The sequence below is a fragment of the Heterocephalus glaber genome, unplaced genomic scaffold, assembly GCF_053883595.1.
Source record: "Heterocephalus glaber isolate CG9 unplaced genomic scaffold, H.glaber_assembly_v1.0 deba00000678, whole genome shotgun sequence".
Classification (NCBI taxonomy): Eukaryota; Metazoa; Chordata; class Mammalia; order Rodentia; family Bathyergidae; genus Heterocephalus; species Heterocephalus glaber.
In genome coordinates, this window is record NW_028258157.1 from 2,081,897 (window position 1) to 2,105,026 (window position 23,130).

The following is a 23,130-nucleotide window of genomic DNA, read 5'->3' on the forward strand; positions in this document are numbered from 1 at the left end:
AAGAAGGTGCAGAAATCCTTTGTGTAAACACCAATAGAAAATGCAGTACTGGACATTAAAACATTTCTTAAACTTTAAGTGCCATCAGATATTACTTATTGTGGTCATGATTATTATTCTTCCTTTCAGGCACAACATAATTTTCATCAAACTCCTCATCAGCAAGCTGGGTGGGAATGGAAGGGTGAAGTCTGTAGAAAGGAAGAGGAAGAACCCCTTCCTGACGCTGCCTTCTCAGCAAACCTGATGACATTCCACTGGGGCTCCTGCCAGAAGCGCCCCTTCCTCTCACACCCCATACCCTATCGGCGTGTGCCACAGTCACCTCCTGAAAACCTTTCCTGGACCACCAATGCCAGCCCTGCTCATGGCACACTACGTCCATCTCCAAACCTTCCAGCCCACCTCCCCTGAGATGAAAAATCTTCCCAAGAAAGAAAGAGGAAAGACAGACAACCAAACACGCAGCAGCCCCACCTTTACTTTGGTAAATAATTGGGCTGATAAGGCTGTGGCTCACACGTACTACATGAAAAGATGTAATGAATTCCAGCCTTTACTTTGAAACGTGCTAAGAAGCTGAGTTTATCTCACTGAAAGCACTTAGGACATCGCAAATATTTAAATTCTTACAGTAATCTATCCAACTTTTCTCCCATAGTGTATTACTTTATCAAAGTACCAATGAAACACACACACACACACACACACACACGTACACACATAAGTCAGCACCATTGTTAAGAGACCAGGAAGGAGATCAGAACCCTGAAACTAGCTTATCACACACAGTGTCAGCTAATTTCTTCCTGATCTTCAGGACTGTGGATACTCATGATCACGTGACCTGTGCCTGTCTGTCCTTTACCATCTGCTCTGGGGCTGGGCGCTTAGCATATTTCACTGGGCTATGCTTCACTCCTTTTCAGAAAAATTACACAGACTCAGTAAGCCATGTAGAACATATGAAATATTACCTATTCATATTTTAAGCTATAAATCTTTAAGTTTAATACAAGCATAATAATTTTTAAAGTAGAAGTACCGAGCACAAACCAGAAGTTTTAAAGACAAATGAAATATGTCTTTAACTTTAGTAATTATTGCAAAACTTGGGTTTGTTCATAAGTTTCTACTTGTTTATCTCATAGATATATTTAATATATATGGTTGTCTCATGAAGTCTGACTGCAGAATAATTAATGTGACACAGTAGGGATTCCCATCATAAACATAGTATTAAGACTACATTGATGAGGTTGGGCTACTAGAAATGCATGTGTATGCGTTTCTGAGTGTGTGTGATAACACAAACCTGTATGTGTAAAAATTCAGTGCAGGCTTGAAAATTGCAAACTTCTAAATTTTGTGACCTTTGGTAAAACTTTTTCTTCCAAGAACTCAGATGCCTAATCTTCATACTGTTTTTATTCCAGATTGAGCTATTACAAATTAGGTTCTACTTACCTTGTCTGCTTTAAATCATTCATATGAGATAAATAGTTCATATATAATATTTCATACTTAAGGCACATAAAAGAGTTTTGTGAATATGTTAACACATGCATTATATTATTATAGTTTTGATGTTTTTGAAAAAAAGCCTTGATCCTGTACTAAGAAATCTCATTATCGGGGCCGGGGATTTAGCTCAGTGGTTCGGCTGCCTGCCTCGCAAGCACAAGGTCCTGAGTTCGATCCCCGGTACCAAAAAAAAAAAAAAAAAAAAGAAATCTCATTATAATATAGATATAGAATTCAGAAAATGGAAAGACATCCCCTGTTCTTGGATAGGCAGAACCAATATAATCAGAATGGCCATACTTCCAAAACTGATACACAGATTTAATGCAATCTCAATCAAAATTCCAACTAGATTCTTCACAGAACTGAGAAAACAATCCTAAAATTCATATGGAACCAGAAGAGACCCACAACAGCCAAAGCAACCCTGGGTGACAAGAGCAAAGTGAGAGGCATCACGATTTCGGACTTGAAGTTAGATTTCAAAGCTATCGCAGTAAAAACAGCACGGTACTGACACAAAGAACACATGAGGGCCAATGGAATAGGATAAAGGATGCAGAAACAACCCCAGCCACATTCAACTATTTGATCTTTGACAAAGGGGTCAAAAACATGCACTGGAGGAAAAAAGCCTCTTTAATACTAAATGGTGCTGGCAAAACTGGCTATCCACATTCAGAAGATTGAATCTAGTCCCGTGTCTCTCACCATGTACTACACTAAAAGCAAAATGATAAAGAGATAAATGTTAAAACAGAAACACTTAACTTACTGAAAGATGAAATAAGTAAAAGTTAAAGTCAGAGATGTAGGCAAGGACTTTCTATACAGAGCCCTGGTTGCATAGGAAATAGTTTTGAGAATCAACAAATGAAATCATATCAAATTAAAAAGCTTTTGCTCATGAAAATAAACCACCAACAGAGTGAAGAGATAATCTACAGAACGAGAAAAACATGTGACAGCTAACCCTCAGACAAAATATCTAGAATGTATAAAAAACTAAAAAATACCCCCCAAATAAAAGACCCAATCAAAAAATGGGCAAATAAACTTAATAAATACTTCACAGAGAAAGCACAAATAGCTAGTAAATACCTAAAAATATGCTCAATATTGCTGGGCACTACGGACAGGTAAAGTAAAACAATGCTGAGAATGTATTATTTTACTGCATAAAGAAGGGTTATTATCAAGAAGTCAAATAACAGTTTCTGATGAGGCTGTGGGAGAAGGAAACCCTTCTACATTGTTAATGGGAATCCAAATTAGAACAGCCACTATGGAAATCAGTATGAAGATTCCTCAAATACTAAAACTATAAATTCTATTTGACCTAGGTATTCCCCTTCTATGTATCTTCCTAAAAGAGTTAAAGACATCATATTACAGAGATACATACACTCCCATGTTTATACCAGCACAACTCACAATAGCTAAATCTCAGACGTGGCCTATGTGTCCATCAAAAGATGAATAGATAAAGAAAATGTGGTGTTTTCATGCAATGGAGTACTACACTGCCATAAAAAGATAAAATTAAGTTATTTGTAGGAAAATGGATGCACCTTCAGACCATAAGGTTAAGTGAAATAAATCAGACACACAAGCTTATATATCACATGATTTCCCTTATATGAGAATCCCAAATTATAAATACAAAACAAAATAGAAGATATATAACAGGAAGTAGGGAGATGGATCTCCCTCAGATGGGAAAGGAACCAAGATACAGAGGGAGAGGGATGGAGGGGAGGTTGTGAGAAAGGAATGAAGCAGTGTTCTGTACATTCCCAAGTCCTCAGAAGGAATGTGATCAGTTTGCATGGTAAATGTGTTCTTCTAAAAAAAATAAAAAAGTAACAGAAATGGAAAATCATGCATTGACCTGCTATGGTACTGGAGCAAAGACAGGTGAAGCGAATTGAACCTTACCTCCCCCAGTGTGTAGTTGTTCATGCAGATACTCGAGAAACAAAGCATTAAGAGTAACTAAAGCCAACTGCGCTGGATTGGACTGCAAATGTGTGCAAGGTATTGTAAAAGCTGCACTGAATAACGCACATCCCTTATTCTCTGAAAGTTCAATCCAGCCTGCATCCTGCCAGTACGAAAATGGCAACAAAGCCAGGCACACGTGATGCGTGTAGATGGTTTACACTGTCTTAATGTCTGCGGATGAGAGAAGGCCCTGTCCACCTCCTGCTTCTCTCTCTGAATTACTACCTTACAGAAGTGGGCTTCAGTTGGAGACCGTGTAAGTAAATTATCAAACACATTCACTTTTGTTTTGCCCTTTTTATTAGCATCTGTGTGTGCCACACGATAAATGCATTCCTTGTGGGAAATCGGTGCACAGACACACTGCACCTCCATCGCTCCTGCTTCCCCTTCCTCCCCTCCTCCGTCTCCCCTGTCCCAGCTTCTCATGTGCACAAGCTCCTCTCCCCATGTGGAGCCTTCAGTCCCGCTCTTTCCTCCAGCATCTGAACCTCAGCATGGGGATTTTCCAGGCGAATGAACAGTATGAGTTCGCCGCAAGTGTAATCGAAAATAAAATTATACGTAGAAAATGACAGGCTAACTCTATTAAAGTGGTAAAATAAAATACCAAGTAAAAACACTGTCAATTAGGTCAAGCTTGTCCAAGAAATTAGGTTATATCTTTGATATAGAAAAACATTCATTCTCATTTCAAAATAAAATAGCTCCTATTTTGGTTCATCTCTTGTGAGAATTTAAAAGAGCCATTCCTTTTCTAGTATTTGAAATTGAGAAAGTCCTTTCAGCCTAACTTCCCTTTCTTGCGCATTTACTACGTCTTTACTGGCACAGACCTTATTTTCTTCATTCCTTCTTACGTGTGTGTCCTCTTACATTTCATCATCTTCTTCTCTCAGCGTATGAACCGCGCTGTCAGCCCCCTTCTTCCCCAGCCCCAGAGCTCCTGCCCGCCCTTCCCCATCTTCCCCGTCGGCCCGAAGGCTTGGGAGTCCTAAGCTTCCACTCCACCTGCCTTATAGAGCTCTGGAACATTTTCCCCACTTGCTCTTCTTTCTAAATAAAGATAAAGAAAATAGAACTATAGCAACATAATAAATGGACCTGCTACAAATTCAAGGTGTTTTTGCTAAAGATGAATCACATCTTGTTAAGATTTTTGTTATTTGTTCGCAGTGCCTTGCTATTGATTTGTTATCACCAACCAATTGTTTAAAAGCTTTCTGATTTTCTGCAAATCTAATAAAGCAACGCCCCCCCCCCCCATCACCAACCCAGGGCTTTTGCACTGAGCTGTACCTGGAGCACTTTCTTATTTTCTTTGATTCTGAGACAGGGTTTTCCTAACTTGCTAAGTTGCTCAGGCTGGGCTCAAACTTCCAGTTCTCCTTTCAGCAAGAGTATTGGAAAAAAAACTCAAAAATAAGAGTTTCAGAGGAATGGAGAAGAACATACGAGGAGCAATTAATGTGGTCTTGAAGAAATCAGTGCACTTCTTGTGAGATGTGACACATGCTTAAAGACCTAGAGTGCGAAGCGTGTAAGGGAGAAGGAGTGCGTGTGCAAGGTCACAGGGAACACAGATGGTTCCACCTGGGGGAGGAGTCGGAGAGAGGGAGGTGGTTAGAAATGACAACAGGAAATTGAACAGAGACACAGAATATGAAGGAAGTTATGTTCCGGGATACATTTGTCCTAACCGAGATGGGGAAAACATTGAAGTATTTTAACCCTAGCAATGACACTGTGAGGGTATTGTTTTGGGGTCACCCTGAATGTTAGAGTGACACAGATATTTGAACAGAGGCTGTGTGGAGACTGGCCCAGAACACCAATCAGGAAAGATCTGTAGGGATGTGAGGATGGAGAACAGCGAGTCAGAAGGGGCCATTGGAAGAACTGATGTGCTGTGATCGCGGACAGGGCGGTGAATGTACGGAGGAGCGAAAGGAAAGCAGCTGAACAGCTCGGGGAAGAGTCATTTCCCGGCAGAGAAGAGGGAGGGGAGAGGAAGGGCCTGCCGGGAGCTTGGTTTCCTGCAGCTCAGAGCTGGAGGGCCCTGAAGTGTCTCGTAGATCATGGATGCACAGAGCTCGGGAGGCAGAGGTGGACTAAGTGGAGGTTATTTGAAATTGAGCAGATGGAGTGACTGGAAAGGTGCACGGAGAGTAAAAGAAAAGAAAGAGAAGACACCCTCAAACCGCAGAAGACGAATGAGAAAGAAGTACAAGGAAGCTAGCCAGAGAGAGTTGTGGAAAGGAACAGGAGGAGGAGAGGGAGGAGAAGGCATTTCCTGCAGCTTCAATCTTTCCTTATTCAATGACTCTCTGTGTCCAATATTTATTTTTGAATGTCTTCATCCTTAAAAAGAAGAGGAAAGAAGGCCACAGACACTGTCCTGTAGACTCGTGAGGTGTCTGGATCCCCTAACCCATGGGAGCCATTCCCGGGCCCTTCGCTCTCTGTGACCGAGCTCTGTGGCCTTCACCTCTGTGGACAGAGCGACAGAAGCCGTCACCTCACTGCATGAAAGCTGCACCGCCCTCCGGCACGTATGAAACACTTGGTTCTTTCTAAAACTGTCACTGAGTTTCTGCTCCCGTGGCTTTCGTGTCCCTGAACTGGCGTGGTCATCTCTCTAACCTTCAGCGTTTCATCGGCGATTTCCTTTTTCCAAATCCCTAAGCAGAGACCCTTTCTCAACTCCTCTTTGGGACTTGTTACTTCCTCCCACCCCAGCAAGGTAAACCTCTCCTAGTTCTCCATCAGTTATTTTGCAGATCTTAACTTTATCATTTTTATTTTTCTTTGCGAATCACCAAACTATATCAGCATTCTTTTTTTTCCTGTGTGCACATCTGCATTTCAAAATTCTAAATAAAGATGTCTCCCTAGATATTGCACTGAAAATAATTCATCAGACCTAATAAGGGACTCATCAAATTTCCTTTCAAAACTACATCTACTCCTGCTTTTCTCATTTTGGTTATTTCCATCTCCGAGGTCTGTGCATAAATTTCTATTTTACCTTAATTTTTTCCATCTCCCGTAGACCCCTTTTTGTACTTTATATTCATCAAAGTGTTTCTTGTTTTTTTTTAATCTCCTCTTCCTTTAGTTCTCTTTTTGCAGCATGATGCATATTCTTACTACTATATAACACTGCTTTAGGAATAGTCTAACTGGTCTTTATCTTGTAATACCGATTTTTCTAAGCCTTGTACAAAGTGTTAGAAATAGGATTAAATGCATTTATCACACGTATGTGACGAAGCAGTATAAATTAAGTCTTGACAGGCAAAGAGGACAAGAAGACAGATGCCCTTGGAGCCAGGGACAGGCTGAAAGCCCACACCGCAGGGACCAATGAGTGTACCAGGGCTGGGCCACAATTTGGGCTCCAAATTTTGTAGCACTAGAGGGAGATGGGAAACCTTGTCAGTCACACTAGTCACAGTGCTCCAGATACAGAAAATGAGTGAAGGACAAGGAATATTATCCAGAAAGTCACGGTGACAGTCAGACAGAGCTGGCCATAGTCCTTCAGCCCGATGCCTCTGCTCCCTGCCCGGGGACAGAGCTCATCTGCACCTTTGCAGGCCCGCTGCTCACATGGTAAGGAGAGGAAGTTGGCTTCCCCCTCTTTTATAACATCTACATCTTTGTGTATGTATTCTCACTCTCCTAATTGTCCTATGACAGGCATTTGTCTTCTATTTCTCCCTCTTTGCCTTCAGCTTCTATACATAACAATGTTTCCCCTAAGCTTATTTGCATCTTTCCCACAGCAGCCACCCAAATGTATCCTCTTATCTCCTGGCTCTTGGCAGACGCAGCCAGTCTGTCTCCTGCCTCCAGCCCCGCCCGCACCTCGAGTTGTGCTGTCTGTCGCCTTTCAGCACGCGCGGGTCCCTGGCACCTGGGCACCGACCACAGTCGGAATCTTTCAAACTTGATGCAATCATTTGTTTTGCTTCTTCTGTCTTCTTCTTAGCTGATATCTCTAGTTATTTTTCCTTCTAGACTAAGCATAGTTTCAGAAACAGTCTATGGCTTCAAAATTAACGAAAGAAAGGGTGAATGAATGAATCTCAGGAAATAAAGTAGGAAGGTTTTTCTGTGAAGAAGCAGTCACATTGTCTTGCTTTCTGGATGGGTGGAGTCGTCATTAATTTGGAGAGGGTTAGCTTCCTGGTTAAGGGAATGCCTAGACAGGCTCCTCCAAACTGAAACAATTTCTAAGTCACTGCCCAACAGTCAGTCTTCAACATGTTTTTCTGGAAGTTTTCAGGTGTTCTTTGAAAGTAGAAGTTCTTCTCTTTTATCTTATTCTTTTGCATTGAGTAATTAATGTAGTAAAATTAATTTTGTTTTCAATTTTCCAAAATTAGGTTTCATCAATGGGATTAAAATAACAGAAAATATGTCTGTCTACTTATGTCCCTAAAGACAATGCATCTGTGGGGGTCAGACAGCCCCTGTCCTGAGAACCGTGGCAATTCCGCACCTGCCTTGTCAGCAAACATGCTCGAGAAAAAGATGCCCAAATTCATTCAGTGGCCAGGCTTACTCATTCTCCTCAGGAGCCTGAAACAGTCCATGGCATCCACAAAGAGGGTTTCTCTGTCCGGTTACTCCCACCCAACGGGAAGCAAAAACGAAAGCCCAGCCCAGGACTGAGCTCTTTTCAAGGCTGTGTCCTCTAAACCATGACAGCAGGAAAATGCCTATTTCCAGCCTCTTGATACAAATCCTTAATCTCAATTCGGCCCAAGTCCATTGAAATTAACGGACAAAGACAAACGCCTGTGTGCTTCACTCTGTGAAGACTGCAAAGGCCCAGGTGACAGTGGTTTAGCCACATCTGCGTGCTCGTACAATCTGAAAAGACTGCTTTTGACATGAAGCAGGAAGTCAGTGTGGATGTGCATTAAAAGCAGAACATCAAAAGAAAGTGGCAAGATCCACTGAAGCAAGATCAAAGTGCATTAATCTTGCCAGCATAAAACTGCAATCTAAACACTGGGAAAGGTAAATAGCATGGCAGAGGACTCTTTCAACTGGGTAACACGAATGGTATGCCCTGAGGGGAGAGGCTTTGTCTCTGCAGATACCAGGACTTTTGCAATTCCCAGAGGATGGAGCGGAGCTAAACAAATAATCACACTTAATAATCATGATAATGGGAATAAAGGCTAGGCAAACACAGGGCTCCTCTCTTCTGCTTTATCTCCTCCCTACTCTGACATTCTTCCAGTGTGTCTTGCAGATGGCATTTCTTGCAAAATTCCCGTTTGGCAGCACCTGCTGCTTATAACAGTACCACTCTGTCGAAATATTTTTAGCAGCTGCAAATTAAAGTGTCCTTCAGGTGCAAGCTCACACTTAATGAAACTGACACCTCGGCTGCGCTGTCTCCAGGATTCATTTGGCAGCCGGCACAGACTTCAGTAACGAGCACACTCTGCTGCTCTTAGCATCGGGTCAGTCTCCGTTTCCAGCAGCGACATCTTGGCCCGCAGGTGGCTGGCCCTGTTCCTCTCATAAACCTCCCCTAAAGGACAGCAGTAGAAGCCGTTTTCTGTAACTGAGTTTGCAGAATGATTGATTGAAGTTTTTGGAGAATCTATAAATTTAAGAGTTGGGCTAGGTATTGGTTTGCGAGGATATGAATTATTCATGGTTCCTTGGCAGGCAGGGTGGAGAAGGACTGATTAGACGCTCTCATGCACAATATCACGGCTCAGCTGGTCCTTCGGGACACTGCAGGGGCTCCAGACTCACGCAGGGTGATCACACACATAGCAGGAGAACCACTCAGTTCCCCGGGCCCGGAGACAGTGTGACAGGCTGCAGAGGGGAGAAGAGGTCTCTAAATTCCCAAAATACAAATGCACGCTCTTATTTTCTTCACACTTTGAGGAAGTCCCACTGTCATGTGACTATTTGTGTAGAGAAAGCATTTAAAAACCCAAACAGATGAGACAACTTTTCCTGCACTGAACAGAGGTAAAGACTACTACTTATAGTGGAACAACTAATAGCTAAATCTTTGAAGCAGCGAATATGTCCATCAACAGATGAATGGGTAAAGAAGAGGTGGTGTTTATACACACTGGATCACTACTCTGCCATAAAGAAGGACAAACTTGAGTCATGTGTAGGAAAATAGATGCACCTTGAGACCACAACATTAAGTGAAATAAATGAGACACAGAAGCTTAAATATCACATGGTTTCTCTTATATGAGAAACCCAACTTGCAAATAAAGACCAAACTAGAGGGTAGATAACAGGAAGTAGAGAGGTAGATCTTTCTGAAATGGGTGGAGCATGGAGGGAGAGAGGAAGAGGAGAGAGAGGGAACGGAAAAGAATTAAGATGCGTTGTCTCCATGCACCAGCTCTACACAAGGAATGTAAACATTTTGTGCTGAAAACATGTACTTATAAAAAATAAAAATGAAAATCCATTCACACACACACACACACACACACGCACAATACAGTGTCATAAGAGTCAGGGAAAGTGGATGGAAGCCAGACCTCCTGTGCTGCCAATGATGAGCTGCCCTGGCCCAGCCTCTGGCGTCAGAAAGGCCTCTCTCCTGGTGTGGGCAGCCAGGGGAAAACTTGCAAGCTCCACCCCGTAGCGCGAGCTCTGTTGCTTTCAGACTATGCTCCGAGCTGTTACTACTTTACAATATGGTTTATGAAACTTTGTGAAATATCTCGTAAAGCATATGTGTTTAAAAGTTAGTGCTAACATACGTTTTCACTGCTGGTGCAGGCCTGTTGAATCTGCCTGCTGATAAGGACTCTATAAACCTGTTAAGAAAAGCTGAGAAGAACAAAGACTAATGGTAAAAGATGGAAATGTTACAACTCTACATGAATATTTCCAACATTCTGGTCTCCGGCTTCGAAATACTCATGAAGTAACTAGCTGGGAAACTGGAACAGGAAAAATCATCCCCAGATGAGGAGCAGCCCCCAGGACCTGGCCACTGTGACTGGTTCCTTCCTTTGCAGCTCTGCCAGGACACAGGGAAAGTGGGAGCTGGGGAACCAGTGGACCATGTGGGAGGAGAATTTGAGGAATGCTGTAGAAGAGCATCTCACATTCTCTGCTAACAGCCCAGCAGAGGAGATACATCATTTTTGGCTGTGGAATAGAAAAACCTCTGGCTGCCAAGGACCAAGCCTGGAAAAACTTCTGATGTTAGGCGACTGGGGAAGTGTGAACAGCTCTGGGGTTGTTTAACCCTGGAAAAGTGCAAGAGGACTCACGGGGGAGGGACAAGCGAGCAGCACAGAGCAGAAGCTAAGCACTGAAGGGAGACAAAAACAACGGCTGTTTATTGTGCTGCTTCCCAGTGCTTATGTTTGTTAAAATGCTTGCATCCTGGAAGAAACCCTGAAATTAAGACATAGCAAAGCCTCAAAGCACAAACTCGTCACTGGCAGAGCCAGGATGACAGGGGATTGAGTTCTTTCCACGGCCTCCAGCCGCATCTCTCTAGCTGTACACACTGTGGCATTATTTGGTGATTTGGTTTACTATGTTAGTAAAGATATTTGTTTTTAACATTAATAAAAACTTAACAGAAAAGCTTACTGCTTTCTACCCCAACAAAACGAGACCATTTGAGCTCCGTGTTCATAAGCAAAGGAAATGGCCACAGTATCCCGTAACTGAAGGCTCATTACTGCATGACGGGGGAAGCCTCTGAGTGCTGGACTTTTGAACGCAAATGGATGAAGTTCGCACAGATAGCACTGCAGAGGGTAAGAATTTCAACTCTCTATGTCAGCGGCAATTAATCACCTCATTTCTCTTATCAGCCCTGCCACTGAGGAGAAAGCCTTTTTCCCACTTTCATCTTTTCAGAGAATTTTATCTCCCATATCTCTTCAGTTGGCCTTTTCTACCAATTCTTCCCTGACATATATTTTTGGGTGTATTTTCCCCTTGATTTTTTGGTCCTATAAGCCGTGATCAAAATATAGAGTGAATGTTTAAATTTTAAAAATTATCATACTAATTAATTTTTAATGTCATTAATCCATCACTCTTCTCCACTTTGAACACACTTATCCCACTGTTCTTGCCACTTTCTGAAGCAGTTCTGGAAGTCCTCTTTCGTGAGTGTCTATTACAAACTCTGATAAAACAAATCTAACTGCCTATCTGGCTATCTATCTATCTATCTGCCTGCCTATCTATCTATCTATCTATCTATCTATCTATCTATCTATCTTGCTATCTGCCTATCTATCTGTCTGGCTATCTGCCTATCACCCATCTATATATTGTATGCTGCTGCCTAGTGCCATCAATGGAAAAGCAGGCTGGCAAAAGCATCACCGTATCTCCTCATCCAGGCTGGGCACCGTGCACCCTCCGGCTCCTCTCCAAAGTCAAAATGAGCATGAAAGGTAAACATTTTGGGGGGACTCACAACATCGAGAGGCAGCCACGACAGAGCAACTAAAGACACTCACAAAAGAGAACTCCCAGGTCTGCTTCGGGCAGGGCTGAGCACACCAGGATGAGTGTTTGAAGTGAGGGGAAGGATTTTGAGTGGAATTAATGGCATTAAATTTTACTGTAATTTTTAATTTAATCATTTCTAATACTTTTCAATGACGCCTTTTATTTCGAGCTCTCAGCTCTCCTCAAGTACTGATAGATTCCTTTCAAAGACCCCTGCCAGAGACTCTTGTTTCAAATCACTCTTGTTGCCATTAACATCTTGTGATGTTGACAATGTGTATTACTGAGTGCACTGCTTTTATATGGTTTCCATTAGCTAAAAAATTACATTCACAGTCCTTGGAACGGCACACAGGGTCTCTCCTCCCTGGGCTCCATGTATAATGCTCAGATCACCTCCCACTGCATTTCCCCTGTGCCCTTCTCCAGTTAGATTCACATTTGCCCACCTGAGCTAGCTTATTTTTTCACTTACATACATCTGTGCTTCCTCACTGAGCTCCCCGAGGCATGATTCAACATTCATCTTTGATTTCTAGTTCTAGAATGTTGTATTTATGATATTTGCTAACTTGCATGCCGCTGAACACTATTACATAGTTGGCTTCCAGTTTCTGAACAGCCTTGACTCCTGACTGTCCCAGTATCCTCTCTGGCTCTAACACTTACTGACTGTGTGACCATGAGCAACCTACTTAGTATCTCTGTGTCAAGTTCTCATTCATAAAGTGAGAACATGGAGATGTTACAATGATCAACTGACTTAATGGAGTCAACACAAAGGGACTTGGAACAATGTGTCATCATTACCTATGTCTACCTGTTTCCTCATTAAAGCCTCCATTCTGATTATTTCAATCAGAAATAATTTGTGGAGAGTATCATTAAAGTAACAAAAACAAGCATTCTGCTGAAAACAGAAGTACAAGCTGAGTTAAATACATAAGTAAACCAAGGGCACCATTTTTCATTTCAGACATCTGTAACTGAAAAGACTTTCAAAGAGAATGAGCAACCAGAGAGAGCAGCTGCTGCTTAATTCTCTGGACTGACTTAGATAAAGATGCATGGATTAAATAAATCAAAAGGAGGTTTTATTTGTGCCAGGGCTTAAATAACTATGCCAAGTAAAACTAGGTGTGTTTATGAGTGTTTCTTTGTATTCTCTTTATAGCAAATTATATAATAAGTACACTCATCAATCATTATTTTAACCGTATTTATTGTTTTTAGTTACATTAGATATAAGATTATGTGGGTGAGTATATCCATTAGGAAGTGATAAAATTATTTGGTGTTAAATGAAATATCAAAAAAGATGGGAAATAAAATACTAATTCAAAAATGCACTATGCATTGTTAGAATTATTGCCTCTTCTCCTTTTCTATCAACTTTTTTGGGGGGTTATTTTAATTCTACCACATAGTTCCCTCTCTCTCCTGTGACTGAGCAGCAGATTTGATTTTGACCATGTCCATGTGGTACTATACTTTAGGTGGCTCAAAAGTAGCACTGCTGCATCTACTCCAACCTACACTTCCGGTAACTCAAATTTCTTAGTTATTTTTATCCACAACAAAACTTGGAGAATATTTATAGCTACCTCATTACACCCAGGTGGCCATTAATAGAACAGGTAACACACTGTGTTACACCCATATAATGAAATACTGCTCATCAATAAAAAGGACAAACGACTCATACACGTAAGCATGCACATGAATTTCAAAAGCATCAGAAAAAGAAGTATCGACAGCACAACCCACTGGCCCAGGTCCCTGGAATAAGCAAGTGTCTACTGTGAGAAGAAGGGGGGCTCTGGGCCACTCGGGGACCGGGCTGGGGCCCGCTGAGGGGAGACAGTGATCCTCCCAAGGCTCCCGTGCCTTGGTGCGGCTCTGGGTCACAGAAGGGTGTCGTTTGGCACACTCATCCAACTGCTGTCCAGCGGTTACTCTATTTACATTTTGTCTCTGAAAAAAGTATATAAAAACAAGGAAGCCATCCCATTGTTATGAGAAAGATGTACTGCTGCTTCGAACGACTTCGGGTTCATGAAAACGACTGACAGATGAAGAAAGGACTGGATGGATAGATGCATGACACAATATAATAAATTCTAAATCTGTAGTATTACAGCTGTAAAGTTCAACATTCCTTTATTTCAGTTTTTTCATATTGAAATATAAAAATGTGATACATTTGCATTTTAGCTTTCGACCAAGGTGAACTTAAGCATATATATAAGGATTAAGGTAAATACTCATAAAATGAAATACGTAAGTATAATTATTATTATGGGTTGTCAGTTATAGAATTCATTTCATTTCCTAATGCCTATCTTTACATTCAGTCTTAAACTGGAGGAAAACCGACAAATTCAAATAATACCACTGAGCCCAAGCGACAGGCATGACCAGAGCTGCTCAGAGGTGCACATCAGCTGCAGGAAAAATCTGCACAGGCAGCTATATGTCACTGTACAGAGAAAGAATATGCTCTGTTTCAAGTAAATGGTAAGGAGCTTATTTTTGGAGCTGGAGCTTGAACCCAGGGCCTGGTGCATGCTCAGCACGTGCTTTTTCATTTGAGGGTGAGCCTTACCCCAAGCCCTCATGTGGGCATATTTTTATAGGGGCTATAATTGCCTACAGGTGGGAGAATTTCTTCTGGAAAATAAATGAATAACACATAAAGTTCACGTTTTTTTAAACTTTTTAATCAAGCTTCTTGTGTGGGGTTTTGTCTTTCTGTTCTGTTGATTGACTTTTTCCCATTGTTTATCTTAAATCATTTTTCTGTCACAGCAAATACCTCAAAGTGCAGAGACAGAGTGCTGTGCCCTAAGTACATGTTGGGAAAATCATGCCAATCTAATTTAGAATATATGGAAGTATCAAAAATTCATATGACTTCCTTATTATTACTATTTATAATGTGACAATTATTAGTAATTATCTACTAAGTTGTGGTCCATGGTTCCACCCCTTTATCTTGTAAGTACTTAATGTTTTCTGTGGGTTGACTATAAAACAGGTAACGTCACTATTTCAGCACAGAAATTCTGTGATTATGCACTTGTTTATATGCAGAGAGACTCCACTGCAGATAGCCGGGGGTATACGCTGTTTACAAATATAGTTACATATATATAAAGATTTAGAGACCTAATTATAATACTAAGTATGGATTGGAAACACGTTTTATTTCCTTCAATTGATCAAGTTGCAATCACGTTTCTATGAGTTTAGGTTATTTATTCTCTCTCAAGTGCAGGAAGCTGCCATATGATTATAGATGCTTGCTTGTGTTAGATCTTCAGTAAATAAATTCATACAATGGACACACTCATCCATCATCATTGAATATCCTTTCACCATTTGCACTGCTACGCTTTTGAGTTACATAAGTAAGAAGTGCATGATTCGATGGGATGGCTGGGCCATTTGAGAACATCAGATAGAATTTCATGCAGTGAATTACCTCCAGGAAGAAAGTTTAAAACACTTTCTCACAATGGCTTCTCTCTCCCACCCTCTCTTTGGATATTGAGTTTGATTTCATTTAAAAACATCAAAGACTTAACATAGATTTTTTTTTCCACAAAGAAGTTTCATAAAACTAAAGAGGTTTGGAGGAAAATTTGATCATATTTTTATATTCTGCCAACACAGGTGCTGCAAACCTGAAGGGAAACTAAATGGTAGATGAATAAAATAAACTCTACTCTCTAAAAACAAAATCATGGAGACCCTGTTCAAGTATCTGAATTATTTTTTATACAATACAATTAAAAATAACTTTTGAACTTGGATGAAGAAAACCAAGCCAGCTAGCCTTGCTTTCCTACATCCAAAGAAAACAGAACTTTCTATTTAGAAAAGCCATTGCCCTATGATAACAAGTAATTTATATGATCCTATTTAATCAATGACTTCACACTAACACTTGCTCTTAAAAGAGGGAATTGGGAGAGTTCCAGGAAACATGGCATTTCCTAACCCACCTCATTTTAAAGGCAAGCACGCATTCCGTGCCTTTGCTAGAAAGTTCATCAAATTTTTAGACAGTGTGCTTACTCTGCTTTATTAAATGAGATGAAGCAAGTGCATTTAAGTCTGCGTGATTTATTTTTTAAAAGTTTCAGTGCTTAATCAAGGAAAAAAAACCACAACATACCAAAGAGATATAGTACAGGCATGATTTAAACCCCTCTGAGAAGGAAGAAAAACATGCCTCACCTCCTCACAACTCTTTCTCTAATTTACAGCCATATCTCATCGATTGGCAACGTTCAGAGTAAAGCGCACGTGATCAGTCTGAGGGCGTCTCCCATAAACATGAACATCTTTTACAAGTCATTATACTGCGTGCTATTGAATTGATAATGCCTTTTTATGCAATTAAGAATTTTCATTGGGATCAATGATTTCTTTTTTATCATGTTGAGAACATTCTTTTCTCCTTCTACATAATGTTTTTATATTTCATAGAAAAGTCACTAGAATTTATTTTATTTTTTAACATTGAACAAGAAGATGCATATATCTTATTTTTAGCCTAATGAGATTAGCTAAGAATTTTTTATTACAGAATCACCCTTGTATTATAAAATAATTTCACAATTTTATTGGATTTTTTGTTTATTATAAGTAATTTTATATCTAGTTTTCCTCTTTGTCTAATATTGTTATCAGTGATATTATAATCTCATACACCTTTGAATGACTTGAAAATTCTCTGAAACATTTCTGGACCCTTTCTAGTTTTCTTGTCCTTATATTTATGACTCAAATATTGATAGAGTAAAATTGTGCTCTGAAAACAAACAAACAAATCCAATAAGGAACACAAAAACAAAAGCAAATATGTAATATCAACTTAGTTTTTTTCAACTAAGATCTCTTTGAAAACAAGGGCATACTCCATTCCTGCTTACATTTTTCTTTTCCTGAAAAGTCAGACAGAATCCACAGATGGCAAAACTGGTATTTGTGAATTCCAATAGCAGTTTTCTTTAAAAAACTGTAATTTTCATATAATCATCAAACTCAATTTCCAAAGCTTTCTGAGTACACAATCACAAGACATTTCTACACTGTGGCAATAGCAAAGCCTTCGATGAGAAGCGGAGAGTTTGCTTCAGACATCCACCCACTTCCCAGGGGTTTCTGGTGGTCCAGGGCTTCTCAGAGCGATCTGGGGGAGCCCCTCTGAGCAGCCTTTGGCTACGCCCTGCAGTTCTAGTAAATACGGGACCACCGGGAGAACGTGGCCTGGTCCCTAAAATTAAGTAATGATATAAGGACCAGGAAATATTTAGGTCGACTTTTATTTGACACATGCTTTGGCAATTATTTAATAGCATGAGTGTTATTATAGCTAGAACTTAGTTATTCTGATTGTGGTAACCACGGCTTTCAGCACTTTTATCATTTTTTGCTCAGATAGAAAATGTTCTCAACCACATCAGAAATTCAAGACCTCTTCAAAATAGAAAAACAATTTTAACTGCGATATAATAAGCAATTTCTCTGACTTTTGTTTAAAAGGACAGTAATGGTTTTGATTTGTGAAAATGTCTAATTATACAGGGAAGAGAATTTAAGGCAGAAAAGCAGACAATTGATAGCAGAACTTCCAACATAATTTGAATTTGTGGAAAGCAATCCTTATCACGTACCCTGTTTTATCGGCATGATCTTTTTATCCCTTAAGAAAAAAAATTTAAATTTCACATTAGGTGCTTAACTTTGTACTTTGCTAATCTCAAAGTAGAAAATAAATTATTTATTTATTTCTTTTGTCAGTCTTTTAGGATCCTATCTTTGTAAACAGTAGTAAAGTTGTTAGTTATACTTACAAAATTTGAAGTTTTATACTTTATAAAAAGGTCATACTTTATGTATACATAGAAACAATTATACTACATGCATATAATTTGAAATTTAAGATCGCAACACAATATTTAAAGTTGTAATATAAAGTGATAGTTTGTGGCATTGTATTTGGGCTTGATTCTTTTTTACATTGAAATTTTAGTTTTTTTAAAAAAATTTAGTTTTTCTTTTTGAGAGCTTTGGACCAAAACGCTTTTAAGGGTTATGGGTGCAGCTAATAGTAGAGCACTTGTCTCCATGTGGAGGGCCTAGGTTAGATGCCGAACACCACAAAAAATGAGATTTCAAAAAAGCTGCAGAGTAATAGTTAGTTACTATATATTTTAACAGCCAGTTACTGCTGGACTCATCAAGTTTGTTATTTAAAATAAATTGTGACGCCTAGTCTAATTCCAGCCAAGATAGTTAATTCATATTAGTGTTTTTTGAAAATATTTTTTTACTTGCTTGAAACTTTTGAAACCTAGAATCACCAGACCTCACTACATTTTAGAAAATGATTACTAACATTTAATGTGAGATGTAGTTGGGAGAGAACTTGTAGTGTGTCATAAAGGCACCTGCAGATTTTTAACAGGGTGCTGTCTTGGTGGGATCATTCCTCAGTAAAAAGTGGGTCTTTAATGACTTTTGCTTGAAAATTCAGCCTCCTTGTTCAAAGGATATGCTTAGCCTATGTTTATACCTCCCAATTTAAGTGCTTGAAAGCTATCAATTTAAGAAGACTGATCTTAAAAATGCAGTAGTTCAATTAGATCACACAATCAAAATGAATCTAAATCATGACTTTATGACCTTTCTCTGTCACACACACACAATCACACACACACACACACACACACACACACCCCTGGGTGTTAAAACTCCAGATAGAAGACAGTCTACTTAGATAAAATGGAACAAAAACATTGAATCTCTATGTCTTTTCTTTAATAATAACAATGTACATTGGTAGTTTAGTTCTTAAATTTTAATGTAGCATCCTAACATAGTACAGATTCTATTCAATAGGTCTAGGGAATCTCTAAAATTCTCCATTTTGAACTAATTCCCAAGTGAAGACCAGCTGTAACTCGGCCAGGGTGCACACATTTAGTAGCAATGGCTTACAGAAGCTCAGTTTTCCATGACTTAAGCTACACATATTTAAAACAATTCATGTTTTGAACAATCAAATCTTTTAACTTTGGCAAATATTTGCATCTTAAAAAGTATGCTCTTTTACTTTGTCTTCCAACAATCTATATAAAACTCAATAAATGTTTCCTACATGTGTATTTGCAAATAGCAGAAATATGCAGATTTGTAGAGCATTGAACACTAAAATGAATGTGCTAGAAAGAGAACAAAGCTAGAGTTCAATAGACCTGGATTTAGTCTCTACCAAAGCAAGTGACTACTAACTTCTTAAAAGTGTCTCATTTCATTACAGGTAGCTTTATATTTTACAGCATTGAGAAGGATGAAGAGGCCCTGGAGGAAGCAGTCTGAAGAAGGTACCATACCATACTGCAAATATAGGATTCATGTTCTTCATCATTATTTCAATTATTTCTTTATGTGAGAAAGCCAAATTTTCAGATCATTGCCCTTAATTATTAAGCATTTCAAATATGCAGCATGACAACACTAACATCCACGGTTCAGTGGTGAAATTTAGACTTGCTTCCTGCAATCACTTTGACCCTTTGCTAGTACAAGCATTCCATTAAGCCTAGATGCTTTCTTAAAAGTTTTCTTTTTTGAATACTAATACAGAATTGCTTCCATAGATACCTCATCTTGTATAATAAATGTTTCCTAAACCAATTTGATACTTTGTTTTGAATAAATACAAGGTTTCTCTCACTTTACTTTATAGCACTGAAAAGTAGTATCTAATACCTTCAATATAGATGATATAAAAGTTCAGTTTGATTTATAGTGTATCCTCTATTTCTATATTCTTCCATAAAATAAATATCAAAGTATCTAAAATTACTCTTTCTGAAAAATACTGTTTTATATGATACATATTAGTGAGAATAGATTTCTTAGACTGCATGATAAATAATGCAATATATATTCATCAGTTAACCCTGAAGAAAAGTAAATTTACCTAACTTTTAAAATTTCTACTCATCAAGATGTTATTAAGACCAAGAAACTTAGAGATTGTATATAAATTGAAAGGCAGTTAAAATATAGCAACAAATAAAACTTATAGATTTATAAACTAAAGTCCAAGAAATTGGAAAATGACTATACTTTTTCCTTTAAATTCACAGAAAATGAAAGCAGTATTTTCATATAAAAATTCCACAGAAAATAAGTGTGTTTCATTCATTAAGGTGGTAAAGTGAGTTTATGAAAAATAGTTGTATAGATTTTTTCAGTTTTATTCAGCTATTGTTTTAATCAAACTAAAAATTAAAATCTTACAAGAAAAATAAAATTGATACTGGTTCTGCCTTCTTTTATGTGTTAAATAATGGTTTTGAGATGTAACGGTACCTTGGATATATATGCATATGCATTCACGACTGTGCTAAGGTGTCTAGGCTGTCCACTTGATCAAAAAGTAAGCATTATTCTGGAGGGCTTGGATGCTTATTAAAATCTGTTTCTCATAGCAGTATTGGAGTCTAGTGAGTATCAATCACATGAAGAAAATAAGTTTCCCTGAGTAATGTGCTGGCAACTGAAATGGAGCTCACTCACTGAGCTATTGTCAATGATTCTGGGGCTTAGAAAAGAGCAACACAGGAAAGACAGGAGAAACACAGTCAATGTAATAACTGGAGTGATAAAGCTAAATTGTGTCCAGATAAATAGAAACTGATCAGATGAGAACAGCCTTGGGATAATGGAAACTATTCATTAACACAAAGTAAATAAATTCATAAATAATAATTGAAATGGATAGTTTAGTCTCTGCTCCAAAATACCTAGTTTTAACTTTTCACCAATAATTTACCTGTTTTCTCTATAATATCATATTACATCATATCTGAGCTGCTTTTGCTGACAGCCATATGGTCAGATATGCAATGACCAAGTAGCCTCAGGAAATAATGTACAGTGCAATAACATTTTGAAGTGCTCTAAAATTATTAAAATGCTTAAATATGTATTCAATCCAACACATTACGACTTTAGGGTTCAAGCTTTAGATGGGAGGCTTTGTGGTGGGTTTGTGAGGGCGTATTTCTATTTTGTGATGGTTTAAATTTTCTTATGATGATACGTGTTGTTTATTATGGTTGAGTAAGGAAGCTGTTATTACCCATCGGAAAGTTATTCGTTTCCTTTCTACCTTCTCTTCCTCTCTCCCTTTCATCTTTCTTTGCAGATTACTTCCAAGAGCTAGATAATTAGGCCTTTCCTCTTTAGGATCCCTCACTCCTTCCCATGCTAGGGAGCTTTCAGTAGTTCCAAAGAAGCCACCAGACCAGCAGGGATTTCCTCAGTTTACTTATTTGAGTGGAAAGTGTCATACTTCCTAGAACTAAAGTAAGAACTAAGTATAACCTTTATTATTGTTCATTATACTGTCCATCGGTTGATTGTTAAATATGAAAAATAATATTTCACCTATTAATTTGAATTAAAAGTAAATATTCTGTATTTTCCTAAAGTACTAACTGCTTCCTGTAATGACAGTAGTCACTAATTAAACAAAACGAAAGCTTGAGAGCAGGTTAAGAAGAGCAAGACTAACCGGAGGCCAGCTCATCATCAGTGTTAATTCTCCAAGTGCACGAAGTACACAAACCATGTTCCAGACTGTCGGACCCTGTTTCCACTGCCCTACACAGATGTCCCGAGCATCCTCAGAAGAGCAGCAGGGACAGCAGTGTAAACCGCTCCGGGTATCATAAGTTATTCCCGAAGTTACAGGAGGACTCCGCGGGGAGGCTGGGACACAGGGAGACAGCTAACTCCAGGTCTGAGCACTGGGCCACTGAGACAATTCTTACTTCACGGACAGCAGAGTAGGAAGGCAGGGTGTGCGACATAAACAGCACCTGTGTGCTGGGGAGTCAAAGGGGGGCACCCCAAAAAGCACCGGAGAAGGGCAGGTCATACACGAAAGATGGCAAATCTGAGGATCCACAGCCCTTTTGGATTGATGCTGCTCCAGTTTAATGTTGGCGAGGTCACCGAGGGTTAGATGACAAAGGACAGGCCTCGGGGGTCAAACCTGGATTCAATTTGCTTTTAAGTTGAGAGACGTAAATGATTTTGAATGAGAAAGCACTATGGAGCCATCTGCCACTCCTGTCTAAAAAGGGAAATTGTATCCTCCGCTTTAACTTGTTAGGTGATCTTATAAAATTCAACATAATCAGTAACCTTTTGATGAAAACAACATTTAATAATCCAACATTGCATCTAGAATTCCTTGTCCTAAGCTTGAATATGTCATTTTTAGGTGTAGTTGTTCAGATTGAAATCTGTAAACATAAATAGCAGAATTATATTTCCATGAGTGAAGATTTCTCTTTGACTCAAGATTATACCTTATGTAATGGGTAAATCTACAAACAAAGATCTGTACGGAAAACCCATAATTTATCATTTTTTCATTTAGATCTTATCTCCTGTGAAGAGACTGAAATAAGTATCTTCCACTCCGAAAAACTCTAAAAGCATTTTTATCAGGCCTCCACCGCGTATTTATCATACTGTGACCCGTTCCTGGCCCTCAGCGGTTAGAACCTAACAAGTGGTCTCTTGGTCTGCGCCATTGAGATTCAATGGATGGCTTCCGTCACGTCATTCATCTTTATCTGGCTAAAACCCTTTAATTCCCTGCTGCTGGGGATCCCCAGCCTAGTCCTACTTAACCTCTGCCTTGGCTTCCAGAATAGGATTTGTCTGCATCCATTCACAGCCTCAATGGCCGAGCAAGCCACACGCAAGTGTACACTGCTTCTTCGCCCCAGCACACTAATCTGATTGTTTTTCCACTCTACACACTCTGGGTCAACAATCAAGCTGCCGCCAGAAACTAATTAATTTGCAAACAGGCTTCTGTTTCCACAGAGGCAAAGCCTTTGAGAGCCACGTCAGGGCTGACACACCATGGTTACGCGCATTGTCACGGTACCAGCTCTCTGCTAAAGCTCTTGCTCGATGCCACTGCACACAGAACCTCAGAGCACCCGGTCAGTAAATTGCTCCTCAGGCCTGGGCCCTGAATGCAGTGATGGTGGAGAAGGA

The 23,130-nt window shown here is 39.4% G+C and overlaps 1 protein-coding gene across 3 annotated transcripts in view; it reads right to left on the minus strand.

Annotated features, from left to right (window-relative positions):
* Sema3a (semaphorin 3A) overlaps positions 1–23,130 on the minus strand; it is a 453,595-nt gene that overhangs the window by 43,579 nt on the left and 386,886 nt on the right. The window lies entirely within an intron of this gene.